At 44.4% G+C, this 19447-nt stretch overlaps 1 protein-coding gene across 1 annotated transcript in view; it reads left to right on the plus strand.

The window, feature by feature from the left end:
• The first annotated feature begins 14313 nt into the window (after positions 1–14313).
• Zbtb38 (zinc finger and BTB domain containing 38) overlaps positions 14314–19447 on the plus strand; it is a 74007-nt gene continuing 68873 nt past the window's right edge. The window contains exons 1-2 of the mRNA XM_026385077.2: positions 14314–14585; positions 15865–15947. The gene's annotated coding sequence lies outside the window, so the exon portion shown is untranslated. The remainder of the gene's footprint in view (positions 14586–15864; positions 15948–19447) is intronic.

Genomic DNA, 19447 nt, shown 5'->3' on the forward strand with positions numbered 1-19447 from the left:
GATTACATTTCTTTTCTGTAAGCTTTTTGTTTTTTGGGTTTCCCCTGACCCTGGAGTTTGAATTTGCTTTCCTGAGAATCTTTGCCATTATTTCGTCCCTCAAGTTTATCTAATCTCTTTCTGTAGTCACATATTCCTATCAAATCCTCTTCTGTGCTCCTGAAACCTCCCCTGCTTGGACAGATTGCTCTCTCATAGCAGAGTCTTTACTGGATCCAACTGCTTCCTGGAGCCTACATTTGTCCCTTCTGGTCTTACCTCCTTTATTTGCAGAAAGAGTGACTAAGAAAGTGGGGGGTGATAGTGCTTATGGGGGGGGAACTGGGAAAGGACTTAAAGCCAGAATGAATTCCAGCTTTCCTAATACATGGAAAAAGGAGTCGGCCAGAGGACAGATGAAAGGGATGATATTTACCACGAAGCAGTTCTCCCAGCAGGGAAGAGGGTGGAGCCCATGTTTTCCTAGCTAGAAGAGTGGCCCTGCTGAACTAGGTCACTCCCTTCTGAAGCCATGAAAATCACATCCCTGGCCATGACAAGCTCACAGGACAAAGAGCTCAGCTATCAAACATACACAGACAAAGCCATCTGAGGAAACTTGACTGCAAAATTGAGGGTGACACAGCACCCACATATACTGAACCGTCTTCAGTATTAGTAATGGTTTGCACTAAAATTTGTGCGGTTACAATAGAATCCCACAGAATAGGTGATTTTTATAAAGAACAGAAGGTCTTTCTGACAGTTCTGAGAGCTGAGAAGTCTAAGATCGAGGTGCCAGCATCTGGTGAGAGCTGCTCTCTGCCTCCAAGATGGTATCTTGAGCACAGTGTTCCCTTGGAGAGAAGAAGACTCTGTACCCTCACATGGTGGAAGGCAGAAGGGAAAAAAAAAAAGCCCATCACCCTTCATCAAGCCATTAATCCATCCATACAGGCAGAGCCGGCCTAACCTCAACACCTCCCCAAAGGCCCAACACTATTGCTTTGGGAATTAAATTTCCAAGCATAAACTTTAGGGGACATATTCCATAGCCTCTCTCCAATTCCCACACCAAAGCCTTGGGAAGTAGCAGCGTGGCACCAGCAAAACTTCCTCCAGATAGGGAAGGGTCCCTCCCCCATCCCTTTGGTCTCCAAGGATGCTCAGACTCAGACCTTCTCTCTTCCTCTCCCCACCCATCTCTGTCTTTACCACCTTCTCTGTACTTCTTTCTTTCTCTTCCCTCCCTCTTTTTCTTTCCCTCCAAGACAAACCTTCAAGCCCCAACCCAACCCAAATCTTCTCATTTCAGGGAAACTCAAACTCTTTCTCTTCATTCAGGTTGATTCCCTTAGTCCCTTACTTTCCACTTTGCATCCCTAACCTCGGCTCAGCCAAATCAGAGAACTTCCTCCATGTCACTCCCCTTGGAAGGTAGGGAGAAGAGTTCTAGAAGCTTCTTGCTGAACATCTTTATTCTGATCATTAACCACAAAGCAAAGGTTGACATTGGAAGAAAAGCTGTGAACGCATCATCTACCAATACAACCGATATTTCGGTTTTCTAGAGGGAATGGGGTGTGGGGAGGGAAGAACAACGGCAGTGAAGTGCCATCGTCTGTGTGTGCGCCTACCTTTCCCACTGGCTTATGGAGACCACATAGCACATTGCTGAAGACCACACCTTCCATGGAGTCTTAGAAATATAAATGAAGAAATGAACATGGGAAATAAGGCGTCAAATGCATGGGGTTGCCCACAGGTGTCATGGGACTGTCCTGGCTCACTACTCACCACCGTCTGAGCTGCTTTCTTGGAAACTATCCTCAGTTTCTAGTTATCCTCAGGGACGCTGTGAGTGTGGTCTTGGAGGACAACCTGATCCTCAGCCAACTTCTGCATTGACTCATAACCACCTTATGAAGTCAACACTTGTGTGTCTTCCAAATCTCTTCAACCCAGATCCTCCTGATTGGACTTGTTCATTTATAAATCAATAATCCCTTACTAATAGTGTGGATTAAGTCATATCAATGTATAAACCTCTTTAGAAGTTCTACATAAAATACACGCAATACCTCCAGCTCAAAGTCAACTTTAAAAAAAAAATACCATAAGCATCATTACAGAGAAATCATTGCTAGCCCACAGAACCCCCAACACTGCTATCTCCACAGGAGCTTCCTGCTAATCCTCCTTTAACCTTATGGAATTCCCATGCAGAAAACCCAGCTGCCTTGTATCTAAACTCCTCTGCCCAGTGTTGAAAGCCCCTCCTCTGGCTGGTCTTGCCCTTCAGGCCCGGCTCTTCTAATTCCCCATTCCTTCCAGTACCCGTGGGCTATCTCCCAGCCAGGCAGTGACTGTTCTCATCTGTGTCCCCTTGTCCAAGTCCCTTCCCCTTCTTTGGAGCAACCCCTCTTGGCCCCCCACCTGTCTCATCCAGCTGACTGAGCAAATGAGCAAAATTAGGCAGTGTCCCCCCAGGGCCTCTCCTCCATGGAGACCTCCCAGCTTGCCCTGTCTTGTGACCATCTGGGCTCCCCATACGTTAGCTTGCCAATGGTCAGCCCAGCCCCTCTGTGTATTTCATGGCCTATCAATATCTCTCTCCAAAGAGGCAATACCATCCTTCTGGAAGGACCCATATATTTTACTTCTGCCTTTGAATTACCTAACACATTGCTTTTTGCACAGTGATGTTACTTCCAAAGTCTGAGTAAAAATAACCCAATCCACAAGGCCTTCACTTCCCTGTTGCTTCTCAGATGATTCCTGAGGAGCACTGGGAGACTAACCAGCCTAATCAAGGCTTAGATCTAGGCCTAGTTATTCTTGCAGACCCCATTTCTATCATTATTTTAGAATGTGGAGGAAGCATTTAGCAAGATCCTAAGGCCTCGTGTTTCCCCTAAAGTAACATATGTATATTATAAGCTAACCTCTACATGCTGTATAGACAAGAGAGACTTTCTAACTGGTAGAGATTACAGGGGAGGTAAAGACAAAATGCAGGAGCCCCTCTCTTGGGGAAATTTCACAGATGACATCACAGAGAGAGATGTAAGAATGGCTCCATCAGACCAGATATGAGGAATGTCTCTTTTCTATGTTTGTCTAAAATCGCATTCAGTTTAGCTTCAGTTTCCTCACTCTCCAAGACTGGGGAAGAATGCAGTGCCATGATTCCTGGCTCTCTTTGTCCCCTCCCTGGGAATGTGCAGAGGCCCCAGGCCTCCATGGGCCCAGGGAAACGGGGGTATCCTGATTCACAGATCACAGAGGTTGCTATGAGTGTGGCTATATCCTGGCTACTGCACATGCTAGATTTTCGGCCAGGCAGGCCCTAGGGGGGAGCTTGGAGGGGCTTCTTTGTGCTGCACGCCCATCTCCACTGGCCACAGGTTGTCATTTATGGAGTCCCCTACCCAGACTCTCCAAACCGCAGTGTTCCATGCCAGCCTCCATAGACAGCCATCTGTGTTCCTGTGGAGGTGGTAGGACACAGACTCTGGCCACCCTGGAACCCTACACCCACTCCCCTCCACACATGTGTGTGTGCATGCACACGCACGCGCTCCCCAGCACTCACAGACTTCCCTGACTCAGGGGTAGGGCTGGGCCACACTCTCTCCTTTAATCACAGCGACTGTCTCTACTATCCTGAAGAAGTCTTTTAAGGTCTGGGTTTCAAACAAAGATCTGAGTGGAGGGACTTTATCCTGGGAACCCAGGAAATTTTCTGTTTTAAAGCCTTTAAAGTACAAAGGGCTTTTTTTCCCCTGCTAAGGAAAGGGAGCCAGTCCAGAACTAAGGACTCAAGGGTATGGAAAAAAATATGGCCTTATCGCTCTTTTTTGCTGATAAAACCAGAGCAGTAAAAAAGCCCACAACACCAATTAACTTCTCTGCCACTCTGTGCTTCATGGGTGAACACTTGGCTTGTGTGTGTGTGTGTGTTTGTGTGTGTTGGAGGTAGGGGTGGAGTGGCCAAAGGCATTAACAAAAGAGGTTTGGAACTGATGACATCACTGTAAAAGAGAAGCTGCTAGAAACCTGACTTGAGTGTCCGCAGCATATGAGTGTCCGCAGCATTAACTGAAGCGGGTGTGGCTAAGCCTTGGAAAGGAGGAAATGGTGGTTCAGAAGGGTTTCTTGTGCAGCAGGTAGATGGGACTGGGGTGAGGAACAGCACTTCTAGACCTGTGGCACCGGGTGAGAGGCCTCAGGCCAGCCTGCATGAGGCTGTCCCTAAGGGGGACAGCCTAAGGGCTGTCTCACCTAAGAGCAACAGGGCTGAGGTGGCCCTGTTCAGGAAGGACAGTGGGATCAGGGACTAGGCCAGGTTTGAGGGAAGTCTGGGTATTTGGATGACCTTCCAGATTGGTGAACTCCTGTACCTACATCCAACCTTCCGTTCAAGTTCCACCAAGCAGCCAGCAGACACAAAGCATTTACATGACTGGATGTGGGTCAAGGGAAGCCAGGGAGGGTTGAATAATGACAATCCCCTGTCCCTTGTCTTCCCATAGAGGTGGTAGGTCAGTCATTGCCACACTGCAGAACTATCGAAATATGGCTAACATCAGTCCAGGCAACTATGGGGAATTTTAAAACTAAATCCTCAGAGAATTGGAGTAGAGCTTCTAATAACAAAAAAATTCAAAGTCCATTTGTATAAAGGTAGAAGATCTTCACAGCCAATATAGGAAACCTAAGAGCCATAAAGAGAAGTGTTCAGCTTCACACCAATGTGAATATGTTATTTATTTAAACACACACAACAGGGGCTGGGATCGTGGCTCAGTGGTACAGCACTTGCTTGGCACGTGTGAGACATGGGTTTGATCCTCACCACATTAAAAAAATAAAATAAATAAAGGCATTGTGTCCATCTACAACTAAAAAATATTTTTTAAAAAATACACACTACAGTTGAAGTTAAAAGACCAATTGTAAAGTGAAGAAAAGTGTGTATTCACAGCACGTATGTCACACAGACCTAAATATCCTAATACACAATGAACTCCTGCAAACTGGTAACAGATGAACGAGTCCATAGAAAAGGGTAAACAAATGATACATTGATGGTCAATAAGCCCACAGAAATTATTTGAATTTACCTGAAACACTAACCCTGATGTAAAGCTCACCTATCATTCAGGTTCTTTTCTTAGACACATCAACTCACCCAATTCTTGCAGCCGCTCTCAGGGGTGGACACCATTATGATGTCCATTAAAGTCTTGGTTTAGACTCTTAACCAAGAAAACACAGCCATTAAGTGGCAGTCTTGGATTCAAACCCAAGGTTTGGGATTCGGAGTAACTGCTTTTAATAACTGGACTTAGTCAGAAAAATGCAAATTAAAGGGAAAGTGAGATGCCAATTTTACCCCATCAGATTGGTAAGACTTAAAAAGAATGATAACTCCAGTGACATCCAAGATGTGAGAGAATATTCCATTTCATATATTGCTCATTGGAGTATGACATTTCAACATTTTTGAAAATGATCTGGAAACAATCCTTAAAACTAAAAGTATACAAGATAATTTGGGCTGGAAACCTCACTTTGGACAATGCATTCTATACAAATCAAAGTATAAAAGTAGAAGGGTCAGGATATTCATTGCAACATTGTTCTAACAGCAAAGCAATTTTTTAAAACAACTCCTGGGTGAAAAAAAAACAACCTTATTTGTTTATCAATTGAGAATGATTGAATGACATATAATCAGCCATACCAAGAATGAGTCAGATAACTCCTTCCAAACTCTAATTAATCTTGTACCATTAGAACACTTTTACTGGAGTTGTCTCTGGTTTTTATATAAATTTGTTATAAACTGAAATTGTACACCCCCACGCTCAGTAAAAAAAACCAATCTTGCCTTACTTTGTATAATAGAAAGTATCTATAATCATTGATACAAAGACAACAAAGCAATGTTATTAATTTCTAATGTTGAAAGATTCTAATCCTGAACCAAGCTCTTCATAAAAAGATGAAACCTCAAACATCAGAGAGGCACCAGAGACACGTGACTCGGTTCCCTTTAATGATCATCATGGGTCATCTTGACTTCTTGGAGCCCACAGTTCTGAGCATCCCGAACATCTGGGAACATGCAGGAGATCATTATCTTCAATCTGAACAGATGTTCCACTCGTTGAACTTTTAAAAGTAAATTGTATTGTATGTTGTTAAATCCCAGTGAGAAAAGTCAAAAGAATTCTCCTTGTCCTAGTTGACCCTGGTCTTCCTGGGTACCTGGATTTAGGGATGAACATCTTAAGTATAGCCATGGGAAACTTCCAGATTTATAAGTCTAATGGTTTAAGTTGGAATTGGAGTACAGTTCAACCTCCTAAACCACCAAGAATATTAACTCTTTTTTTCTTCATGATGTTGGGGATTGAACCCTGGGCCTCAGACTTGAGGGATAAATATTGTACCACTGAGCGACATCCCTAGCCCAACATTGATTCTGGGAAGAGGTAAAGGAACAGAGAGTCCTTTAAAGTCTTTTATGACATTGCTTTTATTGATGAGCATGTATTACTTTTGAATTCTGAATAATTCTAATTTTAAAAGTTTGTAGAGGAATCAAAAGAAAGAGAATGGCATAAGCCATGGAGGAGCCACCCATTCCCTGGGCTGGTCTCTCCTTTCGGTAGCCCAGGGTATCTCCACCTGGCTAGCACCGACAGCTTGGGCTGGATCTTTCTAGATGAGGTGGGGCTGTCCATGGTTTCTCCACACTCAGTAGCACTTACCCCCACACACCCTCATCCAACAACAAAAAATATCTCCAAATGTTGCCAAAAATCCCCTGGGGGACAAAGTCTGTCCTTGTTGAGAACCCCTGCTCTTGTCCTCAGGGGACATACAGAGCCAGCGCTCACCAAGCTTCTCTAACTGCGTCAACACAGGATCTGTTTCCAGAGGCTATTTTCCTCCAGAGCCACTAGAGGGGACACTCTGCCACACAAAGGACAAAAGCAGACAACTTTGTTTTCCTATGCTCCTTGGCTTATTTCTGTTTGTGATGACCCAGTCTTAACTAAATACTCTTGGGTATTGGGAGTGACAGTGCCTGTTCCCAAGGCTTGACCAACTATTTATCTTGTGTTTTGTGCCATAAAAATCAGTGTTTTTAGATCTGATGGGGGGAGAGTAAAATGGTCTTTGCTTTTTAAACATTCTTCCTAAGGCAGTTCGATGAATCATACCTCTAAAAAAAGCAACGTGTTTCCGTGAGGAGAGCCCGTGGGGCAGCTAGACTCGGGGGTGAAAAATCCAGTTCTCCTCCTGGCCTTGCCAGTTTGCTCAAGCAATTTGCTTGAGGTCACTCAGTGAGTTAGGTAGTCAGTGGGGATTTGGACCTGACCTAGGGACTTCATGGGAGAGTTGTGAGCATCAAATAAGATGGAATGCATGAGTCTTAAAAATAGAAAATCCTGCACAGGTTCAGCATGTGGATTTGCAGACTTTGCGGGAATGAGAGGAGGGGAGGGCTGAGAGGAGGCACATGGCCAACAGCACAGGATTGCCAGGTTCAGGAAGAGGCCTCAATGGACCCACATCCACTGATGGAACTTCATCCCTGGGACTCAGTTACCCTTCCCATCAGAATGCACAGATGGTTGCTGAGTGTTTCTTCACACCCTTACCGGTTATTTAAACACAAGAATGAGGCTGGGTATAGTGGTGCCCTCCTCTAATCTCAGTTCCTTGAAAAATGGAGGCAGGAGGGTCACAGGTTCAAGGACAGCTTCAGCAACTTAGTGAGACTCCACCTCAACATAAAATTTTTAAAAATGAACTAAAAATGCAGCTCAGTGGTAGAGCGCTTGCCTAGAGTATGTAAGACCCTGGGTTCCAGTCCAAGTACTGAAAGGAAAAGAAACAAGAACAACAAACCTTAATAAAAGCTCTACTTCAGTTCTGTTTCCTAAATATTAAAAAAAAAAATAACCTTTCAGCCACAGTAGAGAATACATTTCTCAGAGACCCAGCTCACATACGTATCATAAAGTTGAAACAAAAATTCTACTTATAATGGACTTGGATATTTTCTATTTTGCCTTCTTTCACTCTGTCACTTGAAACCAAAGCTGGCCCACTAAATAATGGGTCCTGACCTGCAGATTATTTCCCTTCTTTCTTTCCTTTTGTGCTGGGGATGGAACCAGGGACCTGCTCTTACAAAGCAGGTGCTCTACCACCGAGCTACACCCCAGCCCCACACTGGAGCTTCAAAATCATGGTACTAGAAGGTTTTGTGAGAAAAGAGGAGGGAACATGAGATTCTCATGCTCAGCTGGGGACAAAGGAAGAGATTCGGCTACCACACATTATTCAGGGAGCCTCAAGCATGAACTTTTCACAGTTTTCCAAGGGCTGATTCCCATGATTCAGGAAGAACAACAATTCTAAATTCAAACTTTCTAAATGTACCTAAATAAGTGAGGTGGGCTATTGGGTAGCAGCCCCCAGGCTGGATTCTCAGGGGGTCATGATCTAAACCCCACATCATTCAGATGAAGTTTAGATGGACATAATGCAACCACATAATTTTTTAAATCAACATATATTGAGTCCTTAGTATATCAGATACTGTACCAAGCGCTTTATAGGAGTAAAGGGACCTAAGTTTGTTCCCTGATTTTTCCAGCTCAGTTTCTTCTCTTTCCCCATCAGCAGAAGAACTTGGTAGGAGTAGAAAGACCAGGGTATATTGGTTAGGACTGGGAAAAAAAGCTTTGTAGGAAGGTTGGGGAGAAGAAGTGGAGTCAGAGCTGTGGGGTGCAATGGGGTTTGCATAGAAGATTTTAATAAGTATCACTGGGGTCTGCATAGTGTTTGAGAGGTGCAAGTATTGAATAAAAGCTAATTTAAAATTTCTTTTTGGTGACTGGATCACAACAACACCCTACGACAGCACCGCAGGATTCAAGATCACAATAGTAGTACATACGCATTGCCTTATTTAATCTGCCTAATAAACTAATGGGGTGGTATTATAATTTCTTGTTTCTTTTTTCAGATGCAGAAAAGGCTGATATAGGCAGAGTAACCTTAAGGCATCCAGCTAATCAATAGTGCAGCCAGGCTGGGATTTATGTTTTTCAATAGCCAAAGGATAAGCTCTTAGCAGATCCACAAATGAAGATGATTTCCACTCTAAACCATATCAACCAAGAAAAAAAATATTTAGAAATAGATTTAATAGAAGTAAGTGCAAGATTGCTACACTGAAAATGGCAAAACATTGTCAAATAAATTAAAGATCTAAATAAATGGAAAAGCCTCTCAGGCTACAAGGTCAGAAGACAATATTATTAAGATAAGAAGATATCCTATTGAATTGATCTGTAGGTTCAACACAACATCTGAATCCAGCTGGACTTTTTGCAGAAACTGAGAAGCTCATCCTAAAAATCATATGGAACTGCAGGGGATTCAGACTAGTCAAATACTTTTTTTTCCCCTGCAGGGTTGGAATCAAACCCAGGGCCTTCCACATGCTAAGTAAATGCTTCTACCACTGAGCCCCATAGCACTCTTGAAGGATTCGAGATAGAATAGGATATAATAGGGATAGAATGCTTGCCTAGCATTCTCAAGGTCCTGGATTTGATCACCAGTGCCACATAAAAATAAAAATAAATCCTGAAAAAGAACAAAGTTGTTGGATTCACACTTTCAAATGTTGAAACTTATTATGAAGCTACAGTAATCAAAAGAGTGTTACCAGCATGAGAATAGACATCTAGATCAATGGAATCAAATTGTGAATCCAGAAATAGCTGGGCTCTGTGGCACACACCTATAATCCCAGTGGCTCAGGAGGCTGAGGCAGAAGGATCTCTAGTTCAAAGCCAGCCTCAGCAACTTAGCGAGGTCCTAAGCAACTCAGCAAGACCTTCTCTCTAAATAAAATATTAAAAAGGGGTAGAGATGTGGCTCAGTGGTTAAACACCTCTGGGTTCAATCCCCAGTGCCAAAAAGAATCCAGAAATAAGTACTAATACTTATATTTATTGATTTTTTTTACAAAGAGACCAGTATAATTCAATAGAGGAAAGAACAAATTGATTATTTATTTATTTACTTACTTACTTATTTATTGTACCAGGGATTGAACCCAGGATGTTTAACCACTGAGCCACATCCCACAACCTTTTTTATTTTTCATTTTGAGACAGGGTCTCACTAGGTTGCTTAGGGCCTCCATAAATTCCTGAGGCTGGCTTTAAACTTGTAGGAAGACTCTCCTGCCTCAGCCTCCTGAGCCACTGGGATTACATACCCAGCTAGATTATCTTTTAAATAAGCTTTATTTTAGAACAATTTTAGATGTACAGAATCATCATGAGAAAATTTTTTTCAACAAATGATTCTGGGGCAACCAGTTATCCACATTGAAATATGAATTTGTATTTCTACCTCATACCAGAAACAAAATTACCTTCAAGTGGAACACGGGCCTAAATGTAAGAATGGAACCTATCAAACTCTTACAGGAAGACTCAGGTGTAAATAACCTTGAGTCAGACAACTGTTTCTTAACTAAGCCCGAGTGATAGAAATGGAGACCAATAAGTAGAACTTTATCAAAATTAAAAACTCTTATACTTCAAATAACACCATCAAGAAAGTGAAAGCACAACACACAGACAGGGAGATAATATTTGTTAAATAGTTGTATCCAGAATACACAAAGCACTCCTACAACTCAAAAACAAGAGGACAAAATGCCCCTTTAAAAGATGCACAAAAGATTTGAATTGGCAGTTCTCCAAAGAAGGCATACAAATGGACATTTGGCTCATGAGAAGACACTCAACGTCCTTAGTCATCAGGTAAATGCAATTCAAAACCGCAAGGAGTAGCACACCACACCCACTAGGCAGACTGGACCTGTGCTGGCTAGGATGTGGGGAGAGCAGAACCTTTATGCATTGCTGGTGGGGTATAAATTACGTGGCACTTTGCAGAACAGTTTGACAGTTCCTCAAAATATTAAAGATAGAGCTCCCATGTCACCCAGCAACCCTACGTCTTGGTTTCTGCCCCAGAGACGTGAAAATAAAAGTCCACCAAAAAACTGGTGTGTGAATGACCATGGTAACATTATTCATGGTAGCCAAAAAGTAAACAAATGTTCAACTGATATAAAGGTAACATGCCATATATCCACCCAGTAGAATATTATTTGGGCATAAAAAGGCCAGGCACAGTGGTGCATGCTTATAATCCCAAGGGCTCAGGAGACTGAGGCATGAGGATTGGAAGTTCAAAGCCAGCCTCAGCTGAGAGGGAAGGTTGTGGGGCAGCATTAGTGAGGGTGCCAAAAGCGAGGCACTAAGCAACTCAGTGAGACCCTGTCTCTAAATAAAATACAAGATAAGACTGAGGATGTGGCTCAGTGGTTGAGTGCCCCTGAGTTCAATTCCCAGTACCCTGCCCCCACAAGAAAGGAACGAAGTACTAAAATATTCCAAAACATGGCAAACTTTGATCAATTAGGCTAAGTGAAAGTAACCAGATATAAAAGACTGTATATGATATAATTCTATTTGCACAAAATGTCCAGGCAAGGCAAATCTATTAAGCTGAAAAAGAGATTCACAGTTGCTTAGGGCTGGTGGTGGGGTGATGGCTAATAGGTACAAGGTTTATTGGGGGATGACAAAAAATATTGCAGAATTAGATCAGAGGTCACACAAGTCTGTAAATATATTAAAATCCATTGAATTATGCACTTATGTGGGAAAACCTTATGGTATATGAATTTTATCTTCACTTTTTTCTTTAAGACTGGATGAAATGATAGAAGGTAGATGCAACAAGTTTAGACAAGTGTTCTGAGGAATTCCTTGAACTTTTGAAGGTTTTTAAGAAAATTACCAGGACACAGCTGCATTTGTTGTAGGGAGACAAGGCTCCAGATGGGGTACGGGCGAGGAGGTGCTATGGTACCCTTCTCTATCCCCAAGTGCATGGTCTGCCTGACTCGTGGGGTTCATGTCACTGTTCATGTCAACCCCAGTGTATATAATGCAAGGATCTGGGTCTTAAACTTATTTGCTCTTTTCCTGTTTGCATTACCCTGCTGCTACCAGGTAACATGAAAATTAATCAGTCTCTATTCATCCTCTCAGAGAAATAAATACCTGCTTATATGAAGCAAGCAAGGCCACCAGGCCCTGGGGAAACAGAGCCCGGGAGGCACCCAGAGGCATTTTCTGCAGAGAGGGAAGAAAAGAATAAACAATCCTTCTGCCAAAAATGCCTGGAACTTAAAGCACTTTCCTCAGCCCAAGGTCAGGCTCTGTGTGGATGTTGATAGTGAACCTGATCCCTGATCGGTACCACTGCTCCCTGGATGAGAAGCTTGTGGCTTTCTCTCTTAGGAAATTCACCTCTGCTAATTCCACCTGCCAAGGGATTCAGACCCCGCAGAGCAATTTAATTCCCCAGAATGGCAACTGACAGAGCTCCTGGGAATGAGGTAACCGTGCAGTGTCCCTAGTCATCAGAGACATCGACTCCCTGAGCCAAGAAGGGGTCCCCATGGCCAGACACCCCACCCCAGAATGAGAGGGAAGGTTGTGGGGCAGCATTAGTGAGGGTGCCAATATCTCCTGACTCCCCTCCCAGAGGGGCTGGAAGTCCCTGGCTTTTGTCTTCCTTTTTGGCAGGAGACATTTAACCCCAGGAGAATCACAGAAAAGTACCACCCACAGAATCAGACACCACAGTGGGAGAGGGTACCTCCAAGGTCACCCTCGCCCTGGGCCCAGACATCTCTCCCACAAGGATGGTCCCCACTCACCATCCCCCTCCTGACCATTGTCAGGACCCTCACTCAGACCAGGAAGCAGCTGTCTGTGGCAGGACAGTGCGAAGGGCCGGAGACTGCTCTAGATTTGCCAGGTCTACATCTGCCCCGTTGCTCCTAGCTTCTCTTCCTACCCGGAACCACACCTTCCTCCCACACCTTCCCGGGTCTGGATGCCTTTGAGAAGGCTACCAGGTCTTCCTTCCCTTGGTCTTCTTGCTGTCCCCAGACTTACCCTTTCCTTTCACAGATCCTCCCACCCATGGCATCCATGAGCCCAGGGCAACAAAGTTAAGCCTGGGCTCCCTCCAAGGTCCTGTCCACTGCAGCTTGTGGACCCTGAATCCACCACACACAAGACCATGTCCACTCGATCTTTTTCTCCTGGCTCTAGTTTCTTTTCCCCTCTTAGACCTGAGGATAGACTTGCCCTCCAATCCACCCTGAGTAGCCCCCTACTTGCCAAGTAGGCCAAGTGTTGGACCATCCAGAGGCCAAGAGGCCAGCTTCACCTAGATAGAACACCCTGATTTGCTTCCTGATAGGATCTGATTTCAAGTCCTATCTTTGTTTTTATCTTACTCTCCCAGACAGGTTGCCGTGGTGAATACCACTTCATTCATTCCAGCTGCACAGCATAGTGGTTAAGAATGTGGATGGAGATCAAACGGTCCAGACTCTGAAACGAACTATCTGTGAGGCTTTAGAGAAATGTCTTAACCTCTCTGAGCATCCATTTCCTCTTCTGTAGAATTAGGAATCATAGCTTTGTCGTGATAAACCAATAAATACTCTTCATAAAGCACTTAACATGGAGGCTAAAACATCCCACTGTAAGAATTCAATGTATGTCCTCTATTGTTTTATTTTAAAATGATCATTTATTCATTCTTTGTGTAGCTGAGTCTCCTGCCATACATGGGGACCCCCTTAAATCTAGGAAGAGCTGGCTGGTATTGACACTCAGAGAGGGAGCTGGGGCCTATGGCCCTAGCATGCGGCAGAGAAGAGCGACCAAGCACGGATGCCGCCCAGGGATTGTGACAAGAATGGTGTCACCTTTCCACATCTCTAAATACCACTGGACTTCCTGGGTCAGGTGGGCACCACAAGGAGGAAGGCAGTGGACAGAGGGGAAAACACTCTTCTTCCCTGCTTCTGTCTTTGACCGAGAGCAGCCATGGCTCTCTTGCCCAGGAAGGTGATGTCCTTTGGGGAGGCCTTGTCGAATCTGTCTGGACTGTTCCGGAAGTAGGAAGGGCAGTAGGGGGTGGGGAGGCAGCAGGAATGTTCTCCTGGCCCGGGAGAGTGTGCCGAGAGGAGGGCCTCTGGACATCAAAGGTTCCTTTTGTCCCCTTGCGAGTGGCAGGGCAGCCCGGCTGCTGGCGATGACTCAGGCCAGGCCCTGACGTCACCCAGGCTGGGCCACTGGCCTCCCTCGGCAGCCAGGAAACCGGCTGGGGAGTGGCACTCACAGCTGCAGCAAATCTCAAAATAAGGAGGCCGCTGCGTTCTCCTCTCCATCTCCCCACAGCACACCTTTCTTTTCTTCTTCTTTTTAAGACCTCATGGAAGGTTTTACTTGTAGATCAACTTTCCAAACGTAGGAAGTCAGAATGAGTGACATCATCAGAAAAATATGTGGAGCCGGTCTGGACCTGGAGTGAAGACCCACAGCAGGAACACGGTGGTACCTCCTGAGCCCAGGGAGTGGGCAGCGTCTGGGCTTCAGAGGAGCCAGCGCCTCTGAGTAAGTGAAGGCCCACCCTTGGCCCCCTCACTCCGCGCCCTTCACTGTGGGCGCCATCTTGTTCCCTGACACCCCAGGCCTGGCAGGCCCAGATTAGAGGGGGGAGCGGGGACTGCCTTTGGGAGACCCTCTCAATACAGGTCCAAAGGGAACTGGTCTCTTTTTTCCCCTACTGGACCAGACAAGAAAGTGGGGGGGAAACACACGCACGCACACACACACACACACACACACACACACACACACACACACATACACACTGAAACTGAAACCCTGGAAAAAATATAGCCCCCCATCAAACCTCTTGTTTTGTCTCCCCTTTTTTCTTCCCCACCCCACGCCTCTGTTTCAAACTGCCAGAATGTTTGTGCAGAGTTCTGGACTGTTTGCTTCCTGGATCTTATACCGACCCGCCAGACATAAAAATAAACCTTGTTCTAGGCAAATACGTGCCCTGTGCAACCAAATGGTATTTCCACACTTAACCTGGTAAAAGATGGCAGCCCTGGTGGGAAACTGTCTACAGCACTTATGTTTTACAGAGCGTTTTCTGGTGGTCCTGGTGTGTGCACCTTCATTATCGCATACCCTGTTTACAAAGGGCATTTTTGTCAAGGCAGGCGGTACTGAGGATTGAACCCAGGGCCTCACACATGATAGGCAAGCACTCTACCACTGAGCTACATCCCAAGTCTTTTTATTTTATTTTGAGACAGGTGTTACTAAGTTACCCAGGTGGGCCTCAAACTTGCAATCCTCCTGCCTCAGCCTCCCAGGTAGCTGGGATTATAGGAGTGCGCCACCACACCGGGCTCAGAGGGCTTATTTTCATTCCAACTTGTGTCATCGCATCTGAGATGATATTAAACTCAATGTTTGTTGTAATTTTGTGCAAAAACTCTTCCATCTTTGCATAGCCTATAATTTATGAGTTCTAGAAGTTCCTACTCAAGAAATTTAAGTTTCTGCAAAAAAAAAAAAAAAATAGTAAGGCACACATGAGAACTACAAAGCACATAGGATGATTTTCCTGGCTTCTGAAGTCATCCCCTGAGTCAGCATCTAGTCTTGTATAGCTTACTTAGGACAGTGAATGTGTTCTGCATAAAATCTTCGTTAATTTGATGTGGGGGTGGTTTAAAAACGAGTCTTATTTTACAGGCAATAGAGAAGCTTGTCATTTACAAGAAAACAGTGGTGAATTCCTTCGTGAACTAGTGCTCTTTGAAATCAACTACCACATTCTAATATATGTTTTGTTTTTTTTTTTCTTTTTTAGTAGATCAGTTTGTCACAAAGTGAGGCCCTGCCATACTTCTGTTCTTCTGGCTGCGTGATCTGAATGCTGTGACCATTAATTTGGTGAGTGTTATTTGTCCCTAGTGGCTGCTTAAATTCAAGTCTACTATTTCTACTTTTTTGTTTTAGGGTAAGATTTAAAGAAAAGAGGAAAAGGCCAGAGATTTCTGCACTTGACAATTGCAGGTATATCAAAAAGGACTGGTATTAAGGAAAGACAAATTGCTATAATAGAATCCAAAATGTACAATGGCTCAAAAACAATAAATAGGAGATTATTTCCTGCTCATGAAACAGTACAGGTCAGTGGAGCAACTCTCTTCAATGCATTCATTCCGATCAGGGCTGGGACTGCAGCTCAGTGGTAGAGCACGTGCCTGGCACACACAGGCCCCTCAGATCCATCCCAGCACCATGGGTCAGGATGGGCATAAGGAATGGTCAACCAACCATACAACAACAACAACAAAAAATTGAGATTCACTGATTGAGAGAGGCTCTACCTACTGCAACATGTGGTTTTCACAGTTACCTGGGGTGTCTTCACTCCTGGATGGAAGAAGAGAGTGTGAAAATGTGCATGTGGACCACGCATGGTGGCCCTTGCCTGTGATCCTAGAGACAAAGGAGGCTGAGGCTGGCGGATTGCAAGTTTGAGGCCAGCCTGAGCAATTTTTGAGACCTTGTCTCAGAATAAAAAATGAAGGACTAAGGGTGTAGCTCAGGGATAGAGCACCCTTGAGTTCAATCCCCAGTATGAAAAGCAGTGGGTGGGCAGATGGGAACATTACACAAGGGAAATTTTCATGGGCCAAGACTAGAAGTATAGCATTTCATATCTCCTTACATTTCATTGGCTAAAACTCAGTCATGTGATCATAACTAAGCACAAAGCTGTCTGGGAAATGTAGTCTCTTGGTCAGGCAACCGCTTCATAGTGACAACTATGGAGAGTTCTGGAGAAGTTGTTTTATCTGGCATAGAATATGAGAGAATTTGGAGATGCTCTAGGATAAGGTTGCAGAATGGAGCAACAGGAAAAATGAAACTTTATCAGATATTTAGAATTTTCTAACTGACCCTCTTAGATAACATCTGGCCTGTGGGCAAGGAACAGTGAGGCTTCTCAAGGTGCATCTGTCCACTGCGGCCCTAAGACTTTAGGTGAGCACCTGCTGCTGGGGGGCCACTGAAACAGGAAGAGCATTCTTCCCCTATTTTTCTTTCCAGAGCCTCTTGCTCTGGGATCCTTCTGGTGTGATCTCCTTCCTGTTCTGGATCCAAGCATACCATCTGAAATTATTCAGTGGAATCCTGCTCCCCAACTATGAGCCATAGTGATTTATTGGATGTCTCCTTGTTTTCCTTAGCACATATCTCTGTCTGTTCCTGGGGACTTTGAGAGATTATTGTACCTCATCTGTTCCAGATCTTAGGGGGAAATTTTCCCTAAGGAGAAACCTTCAAACCAAATTATTAGAGAAATTTTAAAGAAGGCTGAATAGGGCTTAGGACAAGATATTAATATGTCACCCCAAAGGAGTTGATACATAACTCTAACTTTTTCTGTTCAGGAAGTTTCAAAACATTTACTGAAATAATGTGAGGTTATTAGCCCTGTTTGGAGAACCCTTGGCTCATTTTCTGTTTTCTGTAGCCTCTTAACTGTTGTTGATCTGGGTTGAGTTTTCCGCTCACTGGTAAGTTTCAGTAACCACATGGTAGGTGCCTTATGATGCCCTTCATGTAAAGGCCTCCAATAACAACAAACTTGAGCCTTTGTCTGAGCTGCCAGGTACCTACTTCTCTCATTTTGTCCCCAATAGCTAGCTAAACAGTCTGGTTTCTGATTAAATGTTGCCACTGGACTTGACATTTCTGGCACCCACATCCACACCCTAAACAGCATGCATTGTCTATTGTATGAAAAGGTCGGTCACTGGCCAGTTTGACTCAGCCTCTCAGATAGCTGACGACAGAGCCCAGTGCCTGGTCTGCTCTCCGAGTCCTGCTGCCTAAACTCTGCTCATGCCCCTGATACCAGGAGTGGGTTGAAGAGGAGTGGAATAGAATAACAAGTTGATTTTTGGCAAAAATACTGCCACCTCTGAAGGTCCATTTGCCCAGGGACTGAAAATATCTCCTGAGCTGGGAACTGACTCTGCCGATAGAGAAAGTCAAAGATAAAGTCAGGTTAATGGGGGGACTGTGGTGCCTTCTAGAAGCAGAAAGCCAAAGAAGTAAGTTGAGAACAAGTACCAGATTTCAAAAGCTGGAGCCACGTGGGGATGATCTGTTGCTGGAGTCCTACCCTAACAGGGTCTCCCAGGAAGGGTAGAGCCCAAGGCCCCAGTGAAGGAGGAAAGATGTCAGTGTCTGTGCATTGGGCACACAGGCTAAGCACAGCTCGATAATTTCAGCTGTCATCTGACAGGACTCCTCAAAGCTCATAGTGCGTTGGAATTGACATATGAGTGGTAGCTGGGTGGGGGAGGGGTCAACATCCTGATTTCTAATTTTCGGCTGCGTAGTACAGCAGGAAGAGGGGTGTGACCACGAATTCATATAACCAGAATTTCACTGCTGTTGACACTTAGTGTTTGAAAGAAAGCCACAGATCCCCATGACCACTTGACAGGGTAAACTCACAGACAACGCCATCCAGGCAGGGTTGTATGTAAGTGCACATTTTATAAATATTTTAGTATCTGACATTTTCCCCAATAAAACATCAAAGTAGGTCTCATGGAAGAAGCTAGACTCTCTTGAACTTACCTTAATTTGGGGTTTTATTATTTTTTTGCATTATACATGAGGTGTATCATTCACATTTGAGAGACCATAGTCTTTGCAGAGAGACCTCTGAAAGTCTTAGTCTGCGCTGAGCAGATGTGGAGGAACACAGCAGTCTCATGTGGCTGCGCCTACATCAATTGCTTGTTCTAACCCAGAAGTTTTCTAATTGTCAGAGCGCAGAAGTGTTCCCTTCCCCTGGGTCAGCATTATAAAATTTCTCCTGTTCCTTTTAGAGGGTTTTGCAATAAGCCCGCGTCATATTCACCAAAGCTAAGAATTCATAGTAATGGGGCTTTGTAATTTCTCACGCTGAAATCCCCTAATTTCTTGTCAAGAACCAACTTGGAAAACACCACACTGGAGACTTCGAGTTTTGTTATTAACTCAAGCAGCCTCTGGTTTTCATCAGACTTTTAATGCTTCCTCCCTCCTCTAAAATGGTGTTTCTGAAAAACACAATGTGGAGGCTCTGTTAGAACAAGTAAGGTCGATGCCTGAAATGAACAGTCTGGGCAACTTAGCAAAGTCCACATCCAGTCAATGAAAGTAATCACCTTCATTATGGTCAGTACTAGTGTTTGGGCTTTTGATGTTGCTATTAAGAATCATTGTTTGGGGGCTGGGGATGTGGCTCAAGCGGTAGCGCGCTCGCCTGGCATGCGTGCGGCCCTGGTTCGATCCTCAGCACCACATACAAACTAAGATGTTGTGTCCGCCGAGAACTAAAAAATAAATATTAAGAAATTCTCTCTCTCTCTCTCTCTCTC

Source organism: Urocitellus parryii, chromosome 2, assembly GCF_045843805.1.
Source record: "Urocitellus parryii isolate mUroPar1 chromosome 2, mUroPar1.hap1, whole genome shotgun sequence".
Classification (NCBI taxonomy): Eukaryota; Metazoa; Chordata; class Mammalia; order Rodentia; family Sciuridae; genus Urocitellus; species Urocitellus parryii.